A 26,895-nucleotide genomic window follows, 5' to 3' on the forward strand; every position below is an offset into this window, starting at 1 on the left:
GTTAAAAAAAAATCCAACTCAAGCCCCACCTGGCTTAGGAAGCCCCCCCTTCTTCTCCTTCACAGAATATAAGTCCTTCCCTTTGAGATCTTACATAGCCTACTTTCTTCTTACTTAATTTAATTTATCCTGTAGCGGCATACATGACTAATTTTCAAATGCCAGCAAATAGTCTACATATGCTAGAATCACAGAACTTGAGAGTTAGGGAACTTAGCGGTCATCTGTTTCAAAGCATATTTGAAATGAAACTCCATTGTGACATGCCTGCCGAAATGTTGCCTGGTCTCCGATTGAAGTCTTCCAAACAAAAGAAATCCCCCACCTCTCTTGGAATCCCCTTGTTTTCCCCTTGACATCAAGCCTCGATCTTAGCTCCTGGTTCAGTCTTTTCGTACCAAATAAAACAAACCTAATCTCTGCAGGCCTTCAGGTACTTGAAGGGCGTAGGGCAGACAGAGCATCACCTCTCTGTTCCTGGAAGCTGGGTCCCTCATTGCTCTTTATCTATTTATTTATTTTTTGAGGCAGTGGGGGTTAAGTGACTTGCCCAGTGTCACAAGATTTTTAAGTGTCTGAGATCAAATTTGAACTCAGGTCCTTCTGACTCCAAGGCCAGTGCTCTATCCACTGTGCCAACTGGCTGTACTGCCCCTCATTAGTCTTCATAAGATTGCCCTTTCATTTGTGGGGGGTCAGTGATCCTGGACTCTGGTTGTTCCATGAACAAGACGCTCTACCTCTCAGTGGCAGGCTGGTTTTTTTTTCCTCTCTCTGATTGCCCCCCAAGCCTGGAATGCTCTCTCTTCTTTGCTCTGCCCAGTCGTCCCCAAGGCTTCCCTTAAGTCCCAACTAAAACTTCACATTCCATAGGAAGCCTTCCCCACCCTCTTAATCCCAGTGACTTCTTTCTGTTAAATAGTTCCTGTTGAATCTGCAGATAGCTTGTTTGTGCCTATTTGTTTTCATGATGCCCCCCCACTAGATTGTAAGCTCCTTGAGGGTAGGTAGGGACTGTATTTTGACTCTTTTTGCATCCTCCATACTTAACACAATGCTGAGCATATAGTAAGTGCTTAATATTGATTGATTGATTGATTGGCTACCAAATTGTACTGATTGAGTACTCATATTGAGCTTACAATCCACTAACCCCCCCACCCAGATCTTTTGAAGAACTGCTCTTAACCATGACTCCCTTATCTTGTACTTATTAGCTATATTACCTTGGGGAAGTCACTTAACATATCTGCAGCTATTAGTCTTCTCATCTGTAAATGAAAAAAGTTGGACTACTAACAATAACTAACATTCATAAAGTAAAGCTTGTAAAGTATTTTCTGCGTATTATCATATTTGTCCTCTTAACAGAGTCCTAAAAAAAGATCTGTCAATTCAAATAAATGACATTCTCATGCTGGGTTTTCAGGCATTGATTGGGTTACATCACTAAAACTCCCCACAGCAAGATTTGAACTCTGAGCTCTCTAAGTCTGTCACTCTATCTCCTGTGTCATCTAGGTGCTGCCTGGGGTACCACCACAGAGGCTTAGTACACAGAGTGGCAGATTTGGAGTCAGTCTCATCCCCTATCACATTCAGTCTCAGACGCTTACTAGCTGTGTGATCATGGGTATGTCATTTGATGCCCCGATTTCCCCATCTGTAAACTGGGGATAATTACAACAACTGCCTCCCAGAGCTGTTGTCAGGATCCAATGAGATATTTGTTAAAAACAAACAAACAAGCAAAAACACCCAACAAAAACACTCAGTAGAATGTCCAGCACTTTGCTGCTGTTTTTCAGTCGTACCCAACTCTTTGTGGCCCCATCTGGGGTTTTCTTGGCAAAGAGACTGGAGTGGTTTGCCATTTCCTTCTCCAGCTCATTTTCCAAATGAGGAAACTGTAGCAAACAAGGTGAAGTGACTTGCCCAGGAACACACAGCTAATAATTACCTGAACCCAGATTTGAACTCAGGTCTTCCTGACCCCAGGTCCAGCACTCTGTGTATTTTGGCATCAGCTTATTTCTGTAGGCCCCATTATAATTAGTGTTTCTCCAGAAGTAGATGATTAGGATTGTCAGAGGGTCAGAGACCATTTCATTCCTTTGGGCATGTATAGTTTGGAGCAGAGACAACTTGGCTGGAGGTGGGAGCACTGTAAGAGCCGTCTTCAAGTCTTTAAGGGGCTTCCACGTGATGGAAAGAGGCTTAGGAATGTTCTGCTTGACTCCGGAGGGGGACCAGTGGGGAGAAATTTCAGAGAAGCATGCAGGATTTCTTGTGATTTCAGGAGGAAGAGAGGAAGGCTTTTACCTGCTCAGAGGGGTTTCCTGGGGATATCTGAGAGAAGAAAGGAGATGAGTTTTACAGGATGGGAAGACATGGATGAGTAGTGAGCAGCATGGAAGGAAGTAATATCCAAATGGAATCTATCACAATTCCATCTGGGTGTTGGAATATCTGTGCAGGGGAACACTTTCTAACCTATAGGGTCAGCCAACATGAAGAGGCAGCCTAGAGAGCTGGGAGGTTGGCTCTTCTGGGAAGGCTTGAAGCAAAAATTGGTGCCCACTTGTCTGGGGATGTTAGAGAAAGAACTCTTTCCCCAGTGCCCTAGCTGGAGCCAGAGGTCCCTTTCTCCTCTGGCCTTCTTTGGGCTCATCCTGGCAGCAGCCTCATGCACAAGGATGGTGCCTCAGCAACTGCTGGGAGTCTAGGACAGGGTGAACCACCCCCAGAGCTCATTTCAGTAGTGATCCCCATGACATGTGATTAAATCATGTGTCCTTGTCAATAGGGAGGTGAAGCTTTCCTCCCAGGTTTCCCTAGAGTTCATTAACCCACACAAAGTTTTCTCCTTACTCAGAATAGGCCCAGAGGATACAAAGCTACATTTTCTGTGCTCATTTTCCAGCAGCAAGAAGTTGTTCTCTCCTCAGCAGCCTCTGGCTTTGTCTTGTTCTATAAATGAATCACCTCCCTTGCCTGATTGCATTGGGCTTCAGTCATGGAGAACCTCAGACAATGACCCAACGATGCTCCCATTGTGAGTGATTATTTCCCAGGACTCACCTACATAGCCCCAGATACATGGCCTTTAGCCCTAGGCCTTAGTTATTAAGTATAAGGAATTTTGGGGGGAGTGGGTGGGAGGGGGGAGATTTCAACATCCATGGGCTGGGTAGACAGACATATATGTGGAGAGGTTTCAGAAGTCACCCTTCTCCTCCTCGCCTTTTTCCCTAAGGGAAATCCCAGCTGGGATTTGATAACATCTTTTATCTTGGGTCTTTCTTCTAAGAGGCCTGTAGTACTGTTACCTAATCCACCTTCACAATACCCCATCCAGACAAAGGAAGCATCCATCTGGCCCATGTGTCATACCATGGGCTCGTCTTTATCATAAGTACTTGCTAGAGGACTTAGCTATTGGTAGGCAGTATCAAACTGCGTACACCACCTTCTTTGTGTATTGTTTTCTGATCAGGAGAGTCATAAGGAGGTCATAATCCCATTGAACTCTGTCTAGAACACATTTTCAACAAATTTTAATTTCTGAGTGCCTGCAGTGAGGTCCTTCAGAACAGGACACTTCTTCACATTAATTTTGAATTCTATGGCTAAGAGGATTATATATTTAGAATTAGAAGGAACCTTAGAGTTAAAATACTGTTGCTGGTAATGGAATAGTATTGTGCTATAAGAAATGATGAACAGGCTGACTTCAGAAACACCTGGAAACACTTGCATGGGCTGATGGTGAGTGAAGTGAGCATAACCAAAAGGACTTGTACACAATAACAGCCATGTTATGCAATGACTAAGATTGTTAAACTGAACCCTTCTCAGCATTACAATGATCTAAGACATCTCCAGAGGCCTCGGGATGGAAAATGCTGTCCACATCCAAAAAAAGAACTATGGAAGTTGAATTGCTGTCACTTATTTTTACCTTCTGTTGAGTTTTGTTTCATCTTTCTGATGGTTCCTCCTATTGGTCTGAATTTTTACTTAAAACTTCACTAATGTGAAAATATGTTTAATGGGTATGTAAACGTAAAGCCTATATCAGATTGTGCGCCATCTTGGGGAGGGTGGGGGAGAGGAAGGGGGAGAAGAATTTTCAACTCAAAAGCATATGGAAGCGATTGTTGATAAATCAACATAAATCAATAAAATTAAAAAAAATAAAATACTGTTGCTGCTGCTGCTGCTACTACTACTACTACTACTACTATTACTACACTTTTATATAAGGCTTTAAGGCTTATAAAACTCTTTTTTGAAACTTTTAAAATATGTACTTATTTTCTTTATTTTAGACATTTGTTACTTTTAAAAATTTTGATATCCAAATTCTCTTCTAGATCCTCCAACACCACTGAGAAAGCAATCACTATGATATCACTTATACATATGGAATCATGAAAATAAAGTGTTTCCATATTATCCATATTAAAAAAAAATAAAGTGAGACAATTATATTTCAATTTGCACTCAGAATTGACCAGTCCTCTCTCTGGAGGTGAGTAACATTTTTCCTCATGAATCCTTGGTATCATTGTGGATCACTGTATTAACCAAAAATGACTACACTGATTATCAGTACAACATTGCTGTTACTGACTTCAATGACCTTCTGGCTCTTTTCACTATACTTTGTGGGTTTTGCCCGATTTTTATTTTTCTGAAACTAGCCCCCACCTGGTCATTTCCTACAACACAGTGGCACTTCATCATGATCATATGCCAAAAGTTGTTCAGCCATTCCCCAACGGATGGGCGTCCCCTTGATCTCTCATACTTTGGTACCACAGAACGAGGTGCTAGAAATACTTTTTGTACACATACATCTTTTTCCTTTTTCTTTAATCTTTTTGGAGTACACAACTAGCAGCAGTATCACTGGGTCAAAGGTTTTATAGCTCTTTGAATATAGTCCCAAATCACTCTCCATATTGGTTGGAGCACTTCAAAGCTCTACCAGCAGTTCATTCGTGGACCTATTTTCCCTTTATTCCCTCCAGCATCTGTCTTTTCTGATGAGTGTGAGGTTGTACCTCATAGTTACTTTAATTTACCTTTCTCTAATCAATAGCAAATTGGAACATTTTTATATGACTATAGATATATTCTGCTTCTGAAAACTGCCTTTTTGTAGCCTTTGGCCATTTATCAATTGGTGGAATGGCACTTATTTTTATAAATTTGTCTCAGTTCTATACTCAGTATACATTTGAGAAATGAGGCCTTTATCAGAAACTTACTGTAAAAAATGTTTGATATTACCTCATTGTCTTTGGTACCCATTAGCAAAATATACTTTCCCTGGTTTTTCTTTTTTTAATTAGCTCTATTGTTACTTTTGCTTTGTCTGAAATCATGATTGCTACCCTTGCTATTTTTAGTTTAGCTCAAGCATATTACACTCTGCTTTAGCCCTTAATTTCAACTTTGTATGTGTCTTTCTGTTTCCAGCATGTCTCTTTTAAATGATGTATAGTCAGATTTTTGGTTTCTGTTCTATTCTGTTATCTGTTTCCATTTTATGTGTGAACTCATCCCATTTACATTCACAGTTATAATATATGTATTTCCCTCCATTCCATCCTCATCATCATCCTCATCCTCATCATCATCATTTCCTCCTCCTCCTCCTCCTCCTTCTTCTTCTTCTTCTTCTTCTTCTTCTTCTTCTTCTTCTTCTTCTTCTTCTTCTTCTTCTTCTTCTTCTTCTTCTTCTCTTGTATCTTCTCTCATTGATCTCCTCAAAAGAAAATTTCCTTCTAACTATTGCCTCCCTTAATTTCTCCTCTTTTTTATCATTGCCCATTACTCTTATCTCCCTTCCCTTGTATTTTCAAAGTGAGTAGATTATATTTCTATGCACAACTGAGTTTATATATACACATAGATACATGTGTATGTATATATGAGATATATGTATATAGATAGATAGATCTATCTATCTATCTATCTATCTATATACATATATATGTATATATGTGTGTGTGTGTATGTGTGCACGCATTCTTCTCTCTTTGAACCAATTCCCATGGCATTGCCTGCCATCTTCACCCCTGATTTTCCCCTCAACTATAAAAACTCTTCCTTGCATGCCTCTTTTATATGAGAAAATTTTCCTCATTCTACATCTCCCTTCCCTCTTCTCCCGCTGCATCCTTCTTTCTTGCCCCTTTATTCTTTTTCTTCTGAGATCATTCCAACATAATCAACTCACACCTATGCTTTCTGCCTATGTAAATTCCTTTTAACTTCCCTAATAATAATAAAGTTCTTAAGAGTTGCATGTATCATCTTCCCACATAGGAATGTAAACAGTTGAAGCTTATTGAGACCCTTATGATTACTCTTTCATGTCTACCATTTCATGCTTCTCTTGAGTCTTGTGTTTGAATGTCAAATATTCTATTTATCTCTTGTCTTTTCATCAAGAATGCTTGAAAGTCTTCTAGTTCATTAAATGTTATTTTCCCCCCTAAAGGATTATAGTCAATTTTTCTGGGTAGGTTGTTCTTAATTGCAACCCTATTTCCATTTTCTTCTGGCATGTCATATTCCAAGCCCTCTTCTTCTTTAACGTGGAAGCAGCTACATCTTCTGGGATCCTGACTATGACTCCACAATATTTGAATTGTTTCTGCCTGACTGCTTAAATATTTTTTCTTTTACCTAGGAGCTCTGGAATTTGGCTATAATATCCCTGGGAGTTTTCATTTTAAGATCTTCATCAGGTGGTGATCGTCATGTTCTTTCAATTATTATTTTGCCCTCTGAATCTAAGATATCAGAGAAGTTTTACTTGATAATTGCTTGAAATATGATATCTAGATTCTTTCTTTGGCCATGGCTTTCAGGTAGTGCAATGATTCTTAAACAATCTTCTCGATGATCTATTTTCCAGGTCAGTTTATTTTTTCTGATGTGATGTTTCTCATTTCCCCCCCATTTTTTGACTTAGTTTTATTGTTTCTTGATGTCTTACGGAGTCATTAGCTTCGACTTGGCCAATTCTAATTTTTAAGAAATGATTTTCTTCAATCACCTTTTGTACTTCTTTTTCCATTTGGCCAATTCTGCTTTTAAATAAGCTCTTTTCTTCAGTGAATTGTTGTTCCTCTTTCACTAGTAAGCTAATTCTGTTTTTTAAGTTAATTTCTTCAGTTTTTTGTGCATCTTTTACCATGCTGCAAGCTCTCTTGTCATATTTTTTCTTGCACCACTTTCATTTGTTTTCCCAATTTTCCCTTCACCATTCTTATCTTTCTTTAACTCTTCCAGGAATTCTTGTTGGGCCTGTGTCCAATTAGCATTTTTCTTTTGAGCCTTGTTTGTGGCTGTTTTCGCATTGTTTTCTTCTGAGTTTCTGTCTTGGTTTCCCCTGCCACTGTAGTAGCCTTTTTATGGTCGACTTTGGTTGTTGTTGTTGTTTGCTCATTTTTTAAGCCTATTTCTTGATTTGCAACAATGTTAAAGTAGGAGTCTACTCACCTGAGTGTGGAGAGGCACCATCCCAAGCTTCAGATTTTTTTTTGTGCTACTGTTTTGAGAGCAAGTTATGGGGGTCTGTAAATATTAGGCACTTCCAAAGGGTGTGATCCTGAGATAAATATGATCACTGCCCTCTTGGTATGTGCTCTGGTCTTCACCCAAGAAGGTCCCTAGTCCCCTGAAGCCACAAGGACTAGAGCTTTCTTGGAACTGTGACAGGGACTGTTCTCTTGTGACCAACCCAAAGTGATCCTCTATGCCCTAGAATTGAGACCCAGAACTGTATATGGACAAAAGAGTCATCAATCAGTGGCTGGTATACTAAATGCAAGCAAATGGTCCCCTATAATTCTTTCTCTGACTAATTGTCTGACCCCTTTACCATTTCTAGGCTGAGAATTCTAAAAGCTGTTGCTGCAGCCACTATTGCTGGTACCTCATGTGTGTACTCTAGTCAGGCCACCATCCTGGTGTCACAAAATTCTCCTGCTGATATTTTAAGTTTCCTAGGTTAGAAAAATGTCTCATTGTGACCTTTTGTTGCTATTGCTACTCCACAATTTTATTTGATGATGTGGCAGTGAAAGATGAAATGACTGAGCAAAGATAGATTTGCATTTCTGGGAATATTAATTTATTGAGCAGTACATGCCAATTGCCCAACAAATAAAGAGCAGTAACCTCCCTCAAGTTTAACATTAGACCCTGAATACAAGGGAGACAAATTTTATGCGTTAAAAACAATTACTCAAATAAGACCATTTAATCAAAAGAAAAAAAAAATTAAACAGGATAATCTGTTGCCTAATTAGAGAAAAGATTAGAGACTTTCCAAGTTGGAAGGGTGAGAGCCAATAGATGCCATTCCCCAAAATCAGAAAAAAGAAGTGTACCCCCCTCCCTCCAAATATCTGTAAACAATCAAAGGAATATGGAAACAAGAAGTGATTGACCAGTAAGGAGTCAGTTTTCACATGAAAGAACTGGGTTGCTTGATGTGTACAATTGTGAGAAAACTCCCTGCATTTATTTTTGGATCTGACCAGGTTTCTGGTCAGTAGTACCTAGGTCCTTAGTTAAGTGTCTCTAAACAGCAAGTAGAAGAGGTCTGGTTTTCTAGTCACACAGGGCTAAGTTCAAACAATTGGAAAAAAAAAGATTTTCTCTCACTTCTCACAAATAAATAAAATTTTCTTGAAAGACAGACATTGGACTCGACCTCTAATTGACTGTAAAGGTAACTGAGCTAGCTCCAGAATCAAGTCACAAAGTGGAGTCAGTGTGATTCATTCAATTCTCATAATGAATCACATGCAGTCCTAATACCGGTAATTTGCTTAAGGATGTTATTCTAAGCTGTTTGAAGGGGAATGTTGAGAGAGGTCAGATGGGGCGCCTCTAACCTGCGTCTTCTGGGTTTCTATTCCTCCATGAAACTCTGTACATATGTTATCTCAGGTCATCCTCAGAGCAACTCTGAAAGATATATGTTACTATTATTCCCATTCTACAGAACAGTAACTATGGCAGGCAGAGGCTAAATGACTTGTCAAGAATCACACAACTTTTAAGTATCTCAGGCTGGATTTGAACTTAGGTCTTCCTGATGGTAAGTCCAACACCCTAGCTACTGTGTCATCTAACTGCCTCAACTAGTCCAAACTCTTCATTTTACAGAAGGGGAAATTGAAGCCCAGAGAAATTATAGTGATTTAGAATTATCAATTTAGTGTTGGAAGGGACATAAGGTTCATTCAGTTTTATCCCCTCATTTTACAGATGAGGAAACTGAGTCTTAGAGGAGCATAGTGGAATGTGAAAAATCTCATAAGTGGTACATGAGAACCCAAAGCCTCAAAGTCCAGTTCAAGTGCCCATTCCATGACACCCCACTTCTTCTTAGCACTGATTATGTTACTCCTCTACTGAAAAAACACCCTTCTGTGACTCCTCAACTCCCCCTAACAATGAAGGTATGAGTCCTGATTGGAATTTAAGAGCCTTCACAATCTGGTTCTAGTCTTGCATCTCTCCCTTATCTCACCCTTTTCTCCTTAACTTGCTCTATGTTACAGCCAAACTCTTTCTCCTATTTAGCTTCCAATTTTCGATCTGCTCTCTCCCAGTGACAGGCCTTTCCTAATCCTTTCCCTGATTCCTGACTTGGACTCCCCTTCATCTCTTCTCTCTGCTGAAGGTTCTCCCTTCCTTCAAGGCCTAATCCAGTAGCTATCCCTTACATGAAGCCACTCTTGACTGTCTCTGGGAAGATGATCTGTCCAGCTTCATTTCCCTCTTAGCTCCTTGCATGCAGTTCTTTATGCTGTTCTAGTTTATTCATGTCATGAGGATTTGGGGATTTCTTTCCCCTGAGATAGTCCCTTCACCTCTCAGTTCTTTAGGCAACTCCCTAAGCTTCCAAGAAGAAGAAAGAGCCAACCTACATCAATGGTGGAAGGGAATTTCCTAATGTGGGAAATCCCTATGCCAGTCAAATCACAGCTCTCTGAGAAGAGGGTAGTCAGCATATCAGTATTAGTATTTCTGGAATATGTTAACAGAGTCCTGCATGGAAGAGATGCTGGGTGAGCTGAAGAAGAAACTCCGGGGGAGTCAGGGGACAGTAAGGGAGGATGAAATATGACAAATAGATATCCCATCCTGAGCATGGTGGTCATTCTATGGAAATTATAAGTAAAATCCAGCTCTTTGGCATTCTCTCTTCTCCCAATCCACACTGCACTCCAGAACCACAGGCAGGGGTGGGGAGGTGGGAGGAAAGATGACTCAGTGAAAAGAGCATTGGCCTTGGAGTCAAAGAAGCTGAGGTCAGATATCATCTGTGCTGCTGGCTATCTTTGTCACTCTATACAAGTCACTTCTTCTCCTAAGTGCCCCATTTTCTTATCTAGAATATGTAGGAATAAGACAAGATGACTTTGAAAATCTCTCCTGCTTCAGGCCATGATCCTGATTCACCAAAGTTTGGAGATTATTTTGGAATGTTCAAGGAATGGACAGGTCTGTACACGCATTGGTCTTTTCTTCACTCTGTTGACCCAATGATCGTATGGTCTAAGAAACAATACCAGTGCATATTGACTTGTCCCATGGCTCTATCCCATTTAAAACAGGAAATTGTGGCAAATGCTTTTTTTTACTTACATTTGCCTATATTCTTTGACCATTCCACTGATGCATGGGGAGGAAACCAAGCTTGTTGACAAGCAAAAATTCAAGTTAAGGAAACAATCTCTGATGACTGGACTTTAGCCTTTGATAGTTGAGACTTCTAAAATTACTCACTGAAGTGAAATGTGAGGTCCTTCAGCTGAACTGTTCAACCTTCTTTACTGAGAAAGAAAGTGAAGGAATTTAAACACTCATGTGTCTCTAAGCTGAAAGAAATGGGACCCATTCCTGAGGTCTTTCCCTGAGTGTACCTTTTGGGATACTATGGATTTTAGAAGAGAAAAGTGCCTAGAGACAAGAGTTCATTTATGATACTGGGAAGAAGCATCATTAGGTCTTCTGGATTCCAGAGCAAACATTTGCTAATTGCCAAACAAATAATACCTGTCCATATACATATACACTCCATGATGGGCTGAACTGAGTCCTATTTATGATCATAGAGATAGAACAAAGAAGCTAGCTTCCTTTCCCCAAATATGCTTATCTTCTACTGTGTTTAGGAGCAGAACAGAGGTCTGTACACAATGTTTGTAGATCTGACTAAGGCCTTTGATACTGTCAGTCATGAGGGCTTCTGGAAAATTATGTTGCCCAGAGAAGTTCATCAGTATTGTACATCAATTTCGTGACAGCATGCTTGCCCGGGTTCTGGATAATGGACAATGTTCTCATGCTTTTCCAGTCAATAATGTAGAGAAACATTGCTGTTTGCTTGCTCCCACGCTTTTTAGCATAATGTTTTCTGTGGTGTTGTCAAATGCTTTCAATGAGGATGAACATGGCATCAAGGTCAGCTACTGAACTGGTGATAACATTTTTGACTTGAAAAGCCTACAAGCCTCCAAAGTGGAGGGAGTGTTGGTGCATGATTTTCTCTTTGCAGATGATTGTGCACTCAGTGCAGTCTCTGAAGCTGAGTCGCAACAAAGTAAGGATCAATTCTCTGCTATTTCTGCTAATTTTGACTTAACAATTCAGACCAAGAAAACACAATTGCTCTATCAGCCACCGCCACAATATTCATATGTGGAACCACTGATTCCAGCAAATGGGAAAGTTTTGAATGCTGCCAATAAGTTCATTTACCTTTGTAATGTACTTTCCAGGGATGTACACATTGATAATGACGTTGATGCACACATTGCCACAGCTAGTTCAGTGTTTTGGAGGCTCTAAAGGAAAGTATGGGAGAGAAGAGGTATTAGATTGACTACCAAACTGAAAGTCTACAGAGCCATTGTACTAATCTCTTTAACGTATGCCTGTGAAAGCTGGCCCGTATACCAGTACCATGCCAGGAAACTGAATTGCTTACATTTGAATTGTCTTAGGAAGATCCCAAAGATCATCTGTCAGGATAATATACCAGACACTGAGGTCCTTTCTCAAACTAAACTGCCAAGAATTCAATCTCTACTTGAGCAAGTCCAACTCCAATGGGCTGGCCATGTTGTTGAATGCAAAACGTATGCTTGCCAAAAAGACTATTTTGAGGAGAACTCACACAGGGCAAGCATTCAGCTTGTGGTCAAAAGAAGCGATAGAAGGACACTCTCAAGGTCTCTCTTAAGAAATTTGTAATTGATTGTGTGACATGGGAAACACCAACACAGGACTGCTTAGCATAGCATGCCCACATCAGAGAAGGTGCTGTGCTCTATGAGCAAAGCAGAATTCAAACAGCTCTAAGGAAACGCAGGATGTGCAAATTTAGAGAATCGATCCGAGGTGTTCAAATGGACTATTTGTGCCCAATCTGTGGTTGTGTGCATTCCAAGCTCATACTGCTCTGATCAGCTACAGTCAGACACACTGAAACTTGACTCTAGCACAGTGAGGTCATTTTGGTCCTCTTAGTGAATGAAGTACAACAATAAACCAACCAGCTTTTCCCAATGCTAAACAGTTCCATTTGTCAATACTTTTCAGCAGTCTAAGAAATGAACCCTAGTAAATGGTCGTCTAGAGGGCTTACATGACATGAAAATAGATTGATTGGTATATACATACATATATATTCATCTGTATGTATACATCTATCTATCTATTTGTCTATCTATCTGCCTGTCTGTCTGTCTATCTTTCTATCTGTCTGTCTTTCTATCTAGTCCAGACCAGTGATTCTATCAGTATAGGGATTTGATGATATGGTTGTACACTCCACCTATGCAAATCAGCTTGGCTATGACTTATAACCTAAGATGTGCTTGGGCTGCTGGTAAGTTAAGTGACTTCCATATGATCATTCAGTTGGTATGCATCAGAATCAGTCACGCTGACCCCCTCGACAATCCTATATCCATGGTATCAGTTGCTCCTTAGAAATAGGCATTGAATAAATAACTAAATGAATGAATGACTAGGAAAATATTTATTAAGAACTTATTATGTGCAAATTGCTGTATTAAGGGCTGAAGATAAAAATATAAAAGGAATACAGTCCCTCCTTTCAAGGAGCTTGCAGCTGAACACAAAAATAGCTGACAACCAATCAGCTAGACATACCCAGGGTTCCTTAGGGTGCAATGGTAAGGCAAATGCTAATGCATCTTTTTTTTTAATGAAATGGGGTAATATTTGTAAATGCTTTAGAAACTTCCAAATACTATACAAATGTTAGTTATTAGACTGCAAAAGTTGGGGTTATTTCTTTTCCTTTCTTTACATATCCAGCACTTAGTATAGTGTCTCACTTAGTAGGTGCTGAATGGATGCTTTTTGACCTAATTTAACACATCTGTTATTATCTTCTTTATTTCTTTTTCATTGACAGGCCCATAGATCTCTTTGACACTGAAGTGTTTGAAGGTCCCAAGGACCTTCGTGGCGAGAATTTTCTTTATCAGACATCCATTTCTTAGTGTTGCTGAAGGGAGAGGGTCTGCAGCACCCGAAGAGGCAGGTGCTAGGTCCCATCTTCAGAGGCATTATGACATTGGATGTTGGTGGCAAGGCCAATGGTTTGAGGAGGCACTCTTGCTTCAGGGGAAGTGTTTACCTGCCCACCAATGACAGTTGATCAGCAGTTGGTATTTGTTGTGGCAGAGATGGTAGAAATGGTGGTCTGAGGGCATTGAAGTGCCTCAGACTTTTAGTCTCTGGGTCTTGGGATGAGTGCACTGAGGTTTGTGGGCAGGTGGTGATTCTGGTGGTAACATCGGTAGGTGTGATAGCAGCAGTGGTGCAGTGGCAGTGGTTGTAGCGGTGGTAATGGTAGTGTCCATTATAATAAAATAACTCTATAGAAATTGTGACTTGATGGTGCTGACAGTCTGATCAGTAAGTATTTGATTTTGCCACAAAACATGAGCTGATGTCTTTTCATGTTTCTTTTTCTTAATGGTGTGAACCATTCAGTAGACTGAAGTAAAAAGAAAGCCTAAAGAGGGGGACTAGGACAGTGTATTTGGACTAGAATCATAGCTTTCCATGAAAGTAGGACAGGATTTCTCTACAACTGAACTAGTCTCCTTCCTCCAAGGCAAGTGTAGCCATGAAAATCCTGTGGCTCACAGGCCTAGCTACAGGGAGCTTGGGATGGGAAAGACCAAAAAACCTTAGGCTATTCTTGCTAAGCTCCTCTATGCCTTTCATGATCTCTCAGAACAGGGCTGGATTAGAACTGGGAGAGAAAGAAGGGAGAAAGAAGAAGGGAGAAAGGTTGAGCATCCACTTGGAAGCATTCACCTCTTCTTGGGTTCAATAGTCCAGCTCAGCTGAAGAACATGGGGAGGACCTGTGGTTGCTAAGTCTACACTGGGGCAAAGAGGTGGCCCTCCTGGCTCCTGGAGGCTTTGGCCAGCAGCTGAGCATACCCTCAGGCATATTCCTGTCTGAGGGCAGTGGCAATCTGTCCTGCCTACTGCCTGATTTGCTGCTTACTGTAGTTCAGAGAGGGGCACCAATAAGCATTCCTTAAGCACTATGCCCAAGGAACTGTTCCACGTGTCGGGATAACAAGAGCAGAAATCTCAGATTTCTTGCCCTTGAGGAGAATATATTCTACCAGTGGAAAATCATATGTGCACAGATAAATGAACACAAAGAGTGTACAAAATAGTGTAAAGTAATTCCAATAAGGAAGGAGTCAGGGGAGGGGCTTGCAGAGTTTGGGGGTGGGTACAGGGTGAGGAAATGCCTCCATAGCAGGTTGCATTGGAGCTGTATATTGAAGAATACTAGGAAGTCTAAGAAAAGACAGCCAGGAGGGAGTGAATTCCAAACATGGGTAACTATGTTTGCAATTGCACAGAGGTGGGAAATCAAAGACCATAGAAAGGGAACAGCTAATAAAGCAGCTGAACTTTAGTGGAGAATGAGTGACAGAGTAATGTGAAATGGCTGCAAAAGCAGGCCTGAATCGGATTGTAAACTTATTTAAAGGGAAAGCTCCGGATTCTATATTTCATCCTGCAAGTCAGAGAGAACCAGTGATGATTTTGAGGAAGTAACAGTGAGCTCTATGTTTTAGGAACCATGTTAGTTTTACAGCTGTGTGGATAATCTGAGACAGGAGAGATGGGAAGAGGGAGGACAAAGAGGAGGCCTTTCCTTTTCAGCTGAGAGGTGATGAGAATGTGTTTGCAGAGAGAATGAGCTGAATATGAGAGAGATGAAAAGGCAGAAGCAGCAGAATTTGGCAGCTGATTGGATGTGCAGATGTGGGGAGAGGAAAGAGGCAAGGATAGCTGCAACTGTGCAAATCTAGCTGACTGAAAGGATGGTGGTGTTCTGGAGAGAAACAAAAAAAGTTACGAGAAGGAAGAGGTTTGGGGCATGGGTGTGGTGAGGGAGTAACAGTAGACTCCATTTTGGACATACTGAGTTTGAGATACCTCAGTGACATCCAAGTGAGGGAAACTGACAGACAATTGATAAGATAGGACTGGAGTCTAGGAGAGAGACTTCTGGCTAGATCTTTAGAGTAGCTGTATTGGAGTGACCATTAAACTCCTGGAAGCTGAAAAGAAGACAAAGGGAGAGAGTGTAGAGACCTAAAGGAAAGAGAGTAAAGGACAAAGCTTTGGGGGAAAGGACAAAGTCAGGGTGGGTGGTGGTACAGCTCCAGTAAAGAAATGGAGAAGCAGAAGCCAGACTTGGAGGGGGAAGGGGATGAATCTGACCTTCAGGACAGCTTTGACCGGCCCTCTCTCAAGTCCTAAAGAGTTTGTGTTCTCCCTATGAGCCAGTGGAGAGAACATCTCTGCCAATGAAATTATGAATCCTGGAAATACTGAAGTTTTGATCTTAAAACCAATCAGCCACTGACCTCTACAGACCCATGGAACTGTACTTGCATCCAGGGGGACTGGAATATCTCTTCATCTGCCTGAACTACTCTGGGGCCTCCAACCCACCCGTGTTATGCAGAAAATTTAAATACAAGTCTTTAATTTAGCACATCCACCCACAAGGTTCCAGAAACTTAAGTCAGCATGAGACTTTGGGAAAATATCACTCTGGAAAAAAAATAGTTCATGTGAGAAAAACACTGTGAATTTAGAAGCATTTGTTTTACAAACTACAGCTGCAGAGTGAAGGGAAATGCCAGCCAAGCTGGAGCTGAAGCATTCCGACATCACACATTGGCTCATCAACATGTTGCACAGTCATTTCCAGCTCACCATTGCATCACCAGCAGCAGATGGAGAGTTGATACAGCTGTGTCCATTTTACAGATGGCAGAAGTGAAAACACCCTTAAATAAAAGCACTTCCTTAGGTAGGAAAGGGAGTCCATGGAGTCTGATTGCTCCCGTGGGTTGGGCCTGTGTGATGTGCTTCTCATCTTAGTTATGTTTCCCAACAACTCAAGGTCTTTCAAACAACGATTGTGACAGTCCTCCATAGATGTATTTCCTTAAGCAATGAAGAATGGAACAAAGAACATTGAATAAGACATTATAAATCCTTATTATTTTCAGTTTCCTTTATTAAAAACCATTGGTTAATTTGGCTAAAAAAAACCAACCAAACAAAACCAAATTAGTAGGATTGAAAATGAAAGGGGTGAATTCACCACAAATGAAGAGGAAATTAAAGCAATTATTAGGAGCTATTTTGCCCAATTACATGTCAATAAATCAGAAAATTGATACAAAATGTGTGAATGTTTTCAAAATATAAGATGTCCAGATTAACAAAAGAAGAAATAGGATATTTAAGTAATCTAATCTTAGAAAAAGAAATTAAAGAAGCCATCAATGAACTCCCTGGTACCAGATGGATTCATAAGTGAACTCTATGAAATATTTAAAGAACAATTAATCCCAATATTATATCACCTTTTTTTGGGGGGAAAAAGGGTGAAGGAATCCTATCAAATTAATTTCTTACATTGATATGGTGCTGGTACTTAATTCAGGAAGAGCAGAAACAGAGAAAGAAATCCAATACTTGCTTCACCACATAACTCTTTCTCTCATAAAAACAAAATGAAACAAACAAAAAAGTCTATCCCTTGTCACCAATAAGCATGGGTGAGCAAAACAAATTTTCACCTAAAATGATTAAGAGAAGCATCCGTCATCTGGAATTCTTATTGGTCACAGAAATAAGTAAGATTTCTGTGTGTGCGCACACGTACACACACACACACACACATACACACACACATACACACACACATACATACATTTTACTGGCAGGGAAGCTGTGACATAAAGGATAAAATGATAATTAAAATAGCCAACATGGCTGTCATAAGAGGCCAATGTGTGTAACTCTCTCCTTTTATATAAGTAAAAATGGAGGTATAGAGACATTAAAAGAGTTACTCCTGATCACCCAGGTACTGAGAGGGGACATGAAGTCAGGCTGTCTAAGCCTACATGCAGCACTTTCCACTATGTCATGATTCTATGTTGTCTATAGAATCAGGCCATTCTTTGCATTAGACTGGAAGCTCCTTTAGAGCAAGAGCTGACTTCTCTATGTCTTTGTGTCCTTAGCACTTATCACACAGCCTCGAGCATCATAAGCATTTAATCAGGACTTCTTGACTGACTACTGATGTGTTTGTAGAGAGCTTTGCTCTAATTTGCTTTGGACCATTTACCACTACCTCCATCCCACTCTTTCTTTCCTTAAAGCAACCTTATGAAATAGGTGATAAAAGAATTTTACAAGTGAGGAAACTGAGCTCTATACAGATTGAGTGATGATACGAAACAGGTATTTTGACTCTAAATTCAATTTCCTTTCCACCATAATTCAATTTATTTCAACAAATCAGGTGGTGAAGTAGAAAGAATATTGGAATTGGAAGTAGATGTTTGAATTCTGATTCTGCTGCTTCTTACCTGTATGACCTTAAGCAATTTTCTTCAACTTTCTGGGCAGGCTTTTTCATCTATAAAATGAGCAGGTTAGCTTCGATGAGCTCAGATGTTACTTCTCATTCTAAATCTGGGAGGCTGAGTCAGTTTGAAGTCTCCTTATACTTTGAACATTTCCATGATTCTAGGAATTTAGTAAGCACCTACTATATATCAAGAGCTGTTCTAGGTACTGGGGAAACACAGATAAAAAGAGCTGCATTTCACTTAAATGCCAAACAGATCTAAAGTAGCCTCTAGCGGCAGAGCATCAGACCATGGCAGTGCACAGAAATAGAATGACCTAATAGTTAAAAGAGAAGCTACCTATAGAGAGGACAGTATCTTGGACCAAGAGTTAGGAAAATCTTCAATGGAAATTCTATTGCAGATTACTAAGGTACATAACAGAATCTGCTAAGACATCTGATTCCTCATCTCTAAAATGAAAATAACAATATAGATAGTCCTCACTTTATAGGGTATTGTGAGACTCAGATGAGGTGATATAAATAAGGCTGTTTGTAAACCTGAAAACCTCCACACGTGAGAGCTGTTGTCATTTGTCTATAATGTGTTTTAAGAGTTCCTGTCTCGAAGACTGAGATCCAGCAGGCACTGGGTCTAAGATTAATCGCTCCATTCACTTTGGTTTTCTCTTCCTCTGCATCCATATGTGTGAGAAGAGGAAAACAGCAGCTCCCTAGTCCTCCCATCAGGGGAATAATGAGGATAAATGAGGTAATATCTACATGCCAGCCTGTGGGGCTCCTCGGGGATCCATAAAATAATTCATTATGGTCACCCAAAAGCCCTTCTTGCTCTCCCACTCTCTTAGGCCTTGTTTCTCTTTGAAGAAAAAAAAATAGGGAAGAGAAAGGTTCCCTTGAGGCTTGGGTCTGCATGTACGAAGACCCCAGGGTGCTTTGGGTCTCTCCAGAAAAGAAAGAGGATGGTTCCTACTCTCATCTGGTTACATTTCCAGCACCAGAGTAATGTAATTACAGACTATTAATAGTATATTCTTCTCATGCCCAGGGAAAATAATTTGATCTAATACAGAAATGGACAATAAAGAGGACATAATTCCCCAGGGGTGACCAAGGTGCTGAGCTGGGCAACTTCTGAGACATTTTCCATCTCTTTCAACTTGGGAGGTTCAACCAGTTACTGAAAGCAGTCAATCCCCAGCTGACTGATGGCTTTGACAGCTCCTGTTATCAGGGTGTCAGCATGTAATATGTTATCCCATTTACCAATTTAAAAATGAACTGAGACATATGTACTGTCAATCTCCCACTTTGGTTCCTGCCTTCAGCTCCATGCTCCTGTCCCCACCTTCCCCTTCTGTACTCCCAGGCCCTTCTTCCCAGTTGCTATTTGAGGATAGTCTTTTCTAAATCAATGTAGATAGAAACTGCCCTGCCTTCAGCTAGAAGCTGGGCCAGCACTTTTCTTGAAAGGCTCCCCTGCTTTTCTAAGGAGAAAGACAGATTCAACTTGAGGCTGTTTTTTTTTTTCAAAATGACAAATGTAACTTTTCTTTCCACCTTGCCAATGGAAGTAAATATTAAAGGGAAAAGAATAATAATAAAAGGAAGGCTCAGAGCATGGGTGTAATTAAACTGAAGAGATCACACACAGAGAGAAAAAAAAGACCTTTGCATAGACTTCCTCTCAGGCACGCCCCAGTACACCCAGACCTCACCTAGGAAAGGTATGCGTGCTTGTCATTGTATCCGAGGGCAAACACCTTCCCTTTCTTCCATCTGTATCAGGGAAAGGAGTCTTAGCTCAGAGATTCCCCCACTCTTTCAGTGCACATGTTACTTCAGGGGAGACACAATATTCCTGGCTCTGTCTGTACACGTTAGCTGCTGGGCTTCGGGGGGGAGGTAAGAGATAAAATCCTCCTCTAAATTAATAGCAAGAATGGCAATGATTTGGATGAGACACCAATGAGGTTATGTCTGGTTGTATCCCAGGTACAATTTTAATTTGTGCCAGGAAGTCCTAGAGATGTTGTTAGATACAATTTTACTTTGAAGGATACTCAACTGCACTCCCTGATGCCCCCCCCTGCCCCCACCTTCAATGGGACCAGTGGCAGCCAAATCAAACCTTCTCATCCTGCAGGACTCTTAACTTCATGGAAATCCTCCATGGGAGAGAGAGGACTTTATTAGAAGTATGAATGACAGAGTGCTAATGATGGACCCCTAAAAGACCCTGGAGTTTTCCACATGGCATTATCAAAGATAAGTCTGACATTCCTCTATCCCTAATCCTAGAACACTTTGGAAAATGTTATGATGTGGATTGCAGAGTAACTGAGAAAGAAGCTGAAGGCTCGTGAAGTTTGCTCCAGGAGCCCACCTCCAATAATAGACACTATCAGTCATGTAGGAGCAGGCACAAACTAGCATCTTTTCCCAGGATTCATGGTTTCAAACTTTGCCTGCCCCGCTCCCATCCCTGTGATGTACTTTTTTTTTCTTATTTTCTTTGTAGAATCACAGAATCTCAGTGTTGGAAGGTGTTCTAGTGGACATCTAGACCAATTGACATCTAAACAAAAAATTTTCTACTGAGCTCCCTACAAGTAGCCTTCCAACCTTTGCTTGAAGTCATCCAGAGAGAGGGACCCCAATATGTCCCAAAACAATCTATTCTGCTTTGCTTACTTCTAATTATTGGGAGAATTGTTTTTTCTTTCTTTGTTTTCCTCACTTTGAGCCTAAACATGTCCCCTTTCAACTTCCACTAATCAGTTTTTAGTTTGTTCTTGGAGGCCAAGATGGCTAATCCTTCTTCCTTGTGACAAACTTTCAAACACTAAGTCTTCTCTTCTCCAGGCTATTTGGGCTCTGTTGGTTCAGAGTGAGTGTAAATAGTAATTGTTTTTGTTTTGCCCAGAAACTCTGAGGGTCTTCCCATCCTAAATTGATTATTTTTTTTTCAACTGGGTAAAAGAAGCCATTCCTTGGCTCATTTCTTACCTAGCCCTGATCACTGAAAGGGTTTTGCCTAAATCAAAGTGAGAACTTGGAAAGGCCTTAGCTTAAAAAGGCTAAGGTCTTTCACTGTACTGGGCCATCTCTAGTCATCCCGATCTATACCATGCCACTAGACCCCCATGGCTCTGGAGGAGAATGTGAGTCTGGGGACTTTGTGCAGCCCCCATCACTTAAATCTAATTCACTGCAAGTCTGGCATAACCTTCCTGATGTCATGGTCCTCTTCAAGAATGAAGGACCAACTAATGCTCACAGGCATAAGATTTCACCATTCTGCTTCCCCAACCCTGTCCCTCCCTACCTTATCAGTGTCCATCCTCAGCTACCAAGCCTACCATGTCTTACAGGGCAAAGGACATTAGCAACCTGAAATCAACCTGAAAAACTGCAGAGCAACTCTTGGTGCAGGATGCCTTTCCCTGGATTGGTGGATTTTTAGGATGCATGGAACCTTTTGCCTCCAACAGGCTTTGTACATTAGTGTGGGCATCATCATCACCATCATTGTCATCATCATCATCACCTTTACCATGTCTTCCCATCTCTGTCCCTCTGTTTCTATCTCTTCTGTGTGTCTCTCTCTGTCTCTGTCTCTTTGTCTCTCCTCTTTAGTCCTGTAAGTTTTGTTTTTAAAGATTTATTTTTTTTCCTCTGTAGATGGGCCACAATTTTCGTAGAAATATATGCTTGCCTAGGACATTACCCAGATTTAGTCTAGTAGTCAGTCTGTTAGTCAGGCAGTCAATAAGCATTTATTAAGCGCTTAGTATATGACAGACAAATTTCTAAGCACTAAAGATACAAAAAAAAAACAGGAAGAGCAAAAACTTTGTCCCTGCCCTGATGGAGTTCACATTGGAATGTGGCAGACAACATGCAAACAATTATCTATTTATAGAAGATATATACCAAGGAGATGGAAGGTGTTGTCATGAGGAAAGCACCAGCAGTGGGAAATAGAGGGAGGGGGAGACATCCAGCAGAAGGTTAGATATGGGCTGAGCCTTGAGCTGAAATATGATGAAAGCTATGCTTTCTCCCATTTTCAATACAAGGACTTTTCACCCTGCATCTTGTTGAGGAAGAGAGTTTGATTTCATTAGATGAGAAGAGCCATGTGCTTGAGTATGGGGATCCTTAATAGGTGGATTAAAGCCACTCAGTCTCCATAATTAATCTATATGATGATGGACTAAAACCTCCCCAAGTTCCAGAGCATTTATTTATACCAGGTAGTAGATGGGACATGTTACTAATGGCTGAGCATAGACCTTTCCTTGGCTTGATGAAAGGTACATAATGGCCAAGCATTGAAAATTGGCCATGCCAATAAGCAGCTTCCCTATCTCCATTGCCCTAACTCTAGTCTTATTTTTTTTTTCAGCCAAAGACAAGGTTTATTAGAACATACATCATATTAGGCAGACTCTTAAGGAGTCTGAACACTAGCAACCTATTGGCTTATTGGCTAGATTATAAGAATCTAAGCAGTGGCTAGATTTTAAGAATCCCAGCATTTTAATGGAGACAAGATGGACCTTATATACAGAATGCCTGTGGGAAGGGGTCTAGGAGTGGCCAAGTGTTTTGGAGTGACAGGAGGAGGGGCCTAAGGAGATCTGAATGGGAACACTGATTCTAGTCTTAAAACACCACATCACCCCAAACCTTGCCACAATACCTTCTGAGTTTCTTGGGAAGGAACAAAATATCATTGATTCACAAATCAGGGAGTTCCAGTAGAATTGCGGCCTGGAGGAAACTGAATATTTTGTGTTTTGTTTCTGACCCCACCATAGATTCAGCATGTGACCCAGGCAAGTCTTTTCTACCCTGAGAGGGGATCACAAAGGACAACTTTTCATGTAATCTCTCTAGCCCTTCCTAGGACTCTAGCCCCAAGGGTGCTCTTCTGACCCCCATTCCTAAACCACTCCCAAACCAATGCTTGTGAGAAAGATTATAGAACTCTGCCTTTAACAGTACTCAAGCCTAACCCCACCTGGGTAAAACCTGCTTGTCCTTGCCTGAAGCTATGGGTCTCTTCCAAGTCCAACCCATCCACCCAATTAATAACTTTTGATTATCCCTCATTCTATGCTTTAATCTCTCCATCTTTCAGTCTCAGCCTCTCTATTTACTCTCTTTTTTCAGTCCCTGTTCTCTTTGAGTCCCTCTGTTGAGGTTTAGAGGTTTCAGGTTGCTAGGACTTTGAAATAGCGGCACTCAGGTCCTGTCTGAATGAATTCAACCCAAGCCTTCTTTTAGCCAAAGACAAGGTTTATTAAAGATCCACCACATTGGCCAGACTCTTAAGTAATCTAAACATTTGTGATGCTAGTGCTGACAAGCAGACAAGAGTGAATCTCAGCACCTTAATCAAGACAAGATGGATCTTATATACAGAAAGACTGTAGGAGGGATCTAGGAGTGGCCAAGTGGTTTGGGGGAATTGGAGGAAGGATTTAAGAAGGATCTTGATGGGAGTGACTAGGAGGTATTTGACCATGGGGTCCACATAGGATCAAGGGTGGGAAGTAGCTGGGAGCCATTGGGAGGTAATAGACAATGAAGGGCTGGGCTAGGTTAAGGGTAACAGAGAATTGGGAGATTGGGCATAGTTTAGCCACAATGAAAAGCTAATTGAGAGGATTACTGGGATGATGTCTCAGGTTGAATGCCATGTGGGAGAAAACTCAAGGAGAGTGTGTGTGAGGGGGGAAGTTTCCCAGGGCCTATACCAGTCATCTCCACCTGTGGTTTTCTCTGGATTTGTCTCTGTATCCATTTCTTTTTCTGTCTCAAATGGCAGACCACCACTTTATCCCCTAATTCATTTTGGAACAAGATGTGTGTGTGTGTGTGTGTGTGTGTGTGTGTGTGTGTGTGTATGTGTGTGTGTGTGTGTGTGTCTTTCTGTCTGTGTAGGTAGTGGGGAATGTGCTTAGAGAAATGTATTAAATGATAATAAATGGAAAGGATTTCAAGTCAGAGGGCCTGAGTTCAATTCCAATCCTGTTTCTACATGTGACCTTTGACAAGTGACTTCCCATTTTTGGCCCTCACTTTTGACATCTGCGCAATGGTTTACCTGGATTATTCTCATGACTCCTTCTGACCCCCAATCTATGATCTTTTTAGATACTCTTTCATTACCACTTTAGTGGTTAATGGCCTCTTCCTCCTCAACTTGTCTTGTGTTGACTTAGTATAGAATGACTTGGTGGGAACTAAGAAATGCAAGAACAGCCTGGTCAGTTCACCAAAAACAAACACAAAAATTAATCCCTAAGGAGTTCAGCAGATAAAAACTTTGCCAGATGTAGCCATGAGTTCCTTGAGGGAAGACACTGTTTTGTTTTTGCCTATGCATCTACAGTGACTGGTACAGTGCCTGACACACAGCAGGTGCTTCATAAATTCTTACAAAATTCCATCAGTGCTTCTGTTTTGTACTGCAAAGGGCCAAAGAAACAGGCATTGTGATACAGTGGACAGTGTGCTATACTAAGAGTCAAGAGAGGTGGCTCCTGTCTTCATTCTGCCATTGCCAATTTATTTGTGGGCATCACTTAATCTTTCCCAATCTGTTTCCTCATCTCTAAAAGGAATGGCTACACTTGATTACCTCTAAGACCTCTTCTAGCTCCAAATGTATGATTGTATGATGTGTATATACAATCACGTGTCAAGTCCTGTCAAATCTATCTATCTCAAATCTATCAAATCAAATATGGGAGATTTACTCTCTCAACTACTATTTGCTTCCATGGTGACTTCTCAAGTTCAGGAACTGATCACTTATGATCTGAGTCATGGGGGCCTTCTAACTGGTTTCTCTGCTTCTAATCTCTTCCCCTTTTCAGTCCATCCTCCAAAAACCTGACAGAATCATTTCCCCTAATCTAAAGGTTCATCCATGTCTTTCCACTCAGAAACCTTTCATGGCTATCCTTTGAGAATAGGATGAAATACAAACTGTTTAGCCTGCAATTGACAGTTTTCTCCTCCTGTAACAATGCTTGCATGACCTCTCTGCCTCTTCCCCTGGAGGCTTTTCACATTGGTGATTCATCCAGCCTCATGGCTTCCTTCTCTGATTGGTAAGTTCCTCCCTGGTATCCCCATCTCAGGAAACACCTGCACACCATACTTACTTTTACACCAGGTTCAACTCATGATTCCCTGGTGGACTGCCAGTGTGGCTCTGCTTTCCATAAACCTTTGTTCTTCAACTCCTTTTTATATGTTATCTCCCTCTATTAGAATGTAAGTTCCCTGAGGGCAGGAACTGTCTTTCTTTTTGCAGTACTTATGACATGTTTCATCTATCTTCCTATCATCCATCTCTCTTCTATCCTTCCATCTATCTTTCTGTCTGTCTATCTATCTATCTATCTATCTATCTATCTATCTATCTATCTACTAGCTATATAAATAGCCACCTCCTCCCTGGTTTTCCAGCCTTATTTCATGTGATTCCCATTCTGGAATTCAATATTTCAAAAAGCCATTTCCCAAACTCATTAATCCACTTTTGACCTTCTAGAAGGTACCTGGTGCCTTTGCCAAGAACTTGAACCTCCTTCCTTTCTGATTCTTAGGATTCCTATTTCCCGCTGAGGCTCAGCTCAAGTGCAGCCTCCTATAAAAACCTTTCCAGATTTCTCAGTTTTTAACTTTCCTCATTTTTCTTTATTTTAAATGTATCTATCAACCTGTTGTATTTCCAACCGTACCTCCTACCCCACCCCTGCCACTCACCTAAGATATATGCTTCTTGAGATGACAGTCATCGTTCCTATCACATTGCCTGGCACAAAGAAGTTACTTCACACATGCAACTTAAATTCGAGAAACATGCTGTAAGCCTGACATAATAATTTAGGCCACTGAGGCGGGGTTCTCTGTGCAGTGAACCCACAAGAAACACTGGGTGCTTGTTTCTCATGACTGAATTGTTGGAACTAAGAAATATGAGAAAAACTTTGTCAGTTCACTAAAAATAAACTAAACAATCCTCAAAGAGTTCAGCAGATACTAGCATTGCCAGATGTAGTTAAGGGGTAGAATTTGATGCATTATTCCAAATCTTTGAAGGATAAACATATAATACTGTATTTTAACAGTCAACTGGTACATGTTGGTTGCAAAGTCTTTATGTCAATGTGATTTCCTTCTAGTCTCCCAGCATGCTTTGAGCTTGGCTGTAGCCCTCAGTAAGATAGTGACTGTCCACACCATTGTCCCCTTCCTTTGGTGTAGATAATCAAGCCAAACATAAAAATTAGAACTTAACACATATATGAAGAAAAGATAGACCTATTGGCTTACAATGTAAACTCCAACTCCTAATGGTTTCACATTAATGGAATCTTGTTACATTAAACATTAGTCCACACCTAGGGATGGAGACAAGGTCTGCGCAGGGAAGCACCAAGACGTTTTATCTGTGAGTCCAGCAGTGGAAATGAGCTAGCTATTCAAACATGCATCTAGCAGCCTCACAAGGGAGCAGGATCCTCCTTCCTGGAGGTATCTGGGCAGAGGCTAGACCATTTATCTAGTGCATTGAAGAGTTAATTCCTTGTGTTTGGGTTGGACTAGGTGATCAATGAAGTCTCTTATAGTTCTCAATTTCAGTGATTCTGTGATTGCCTTGGTCTACTGAGGAGCAATGAGGATGAGGTTCCATAGGAGCACAAGTTACATTGGCTGCTTTTGTTCTAGATGATTGATCATTTCCTTCTTCTTCTTCTCTGTCTTGGATCTATTCTCACTGCGCAGTTCTCGCTTCCTGACATATAAAGCAAAGAAGAGCCTTGCCAATATGGGATCCAGGGAAAT

Source organism: Phascolarctos cinereus, unplaced genomic scaffold (assembly GCF_003287225.1).
Source record: "Phascolarctos cinereus isolate Bilbo 61053 unplaced genomic scaffold, phaCin_HiC Scaffold_7;HRSCAF=346, whole genome shotgun sequence".
Lineage (NCBI taxonomy): Eukaryota > Metazoa > Chordata > Mammalia > Diprotodontia > Phascolarctidae > Phascolarctos > Phascolarctos cinereus.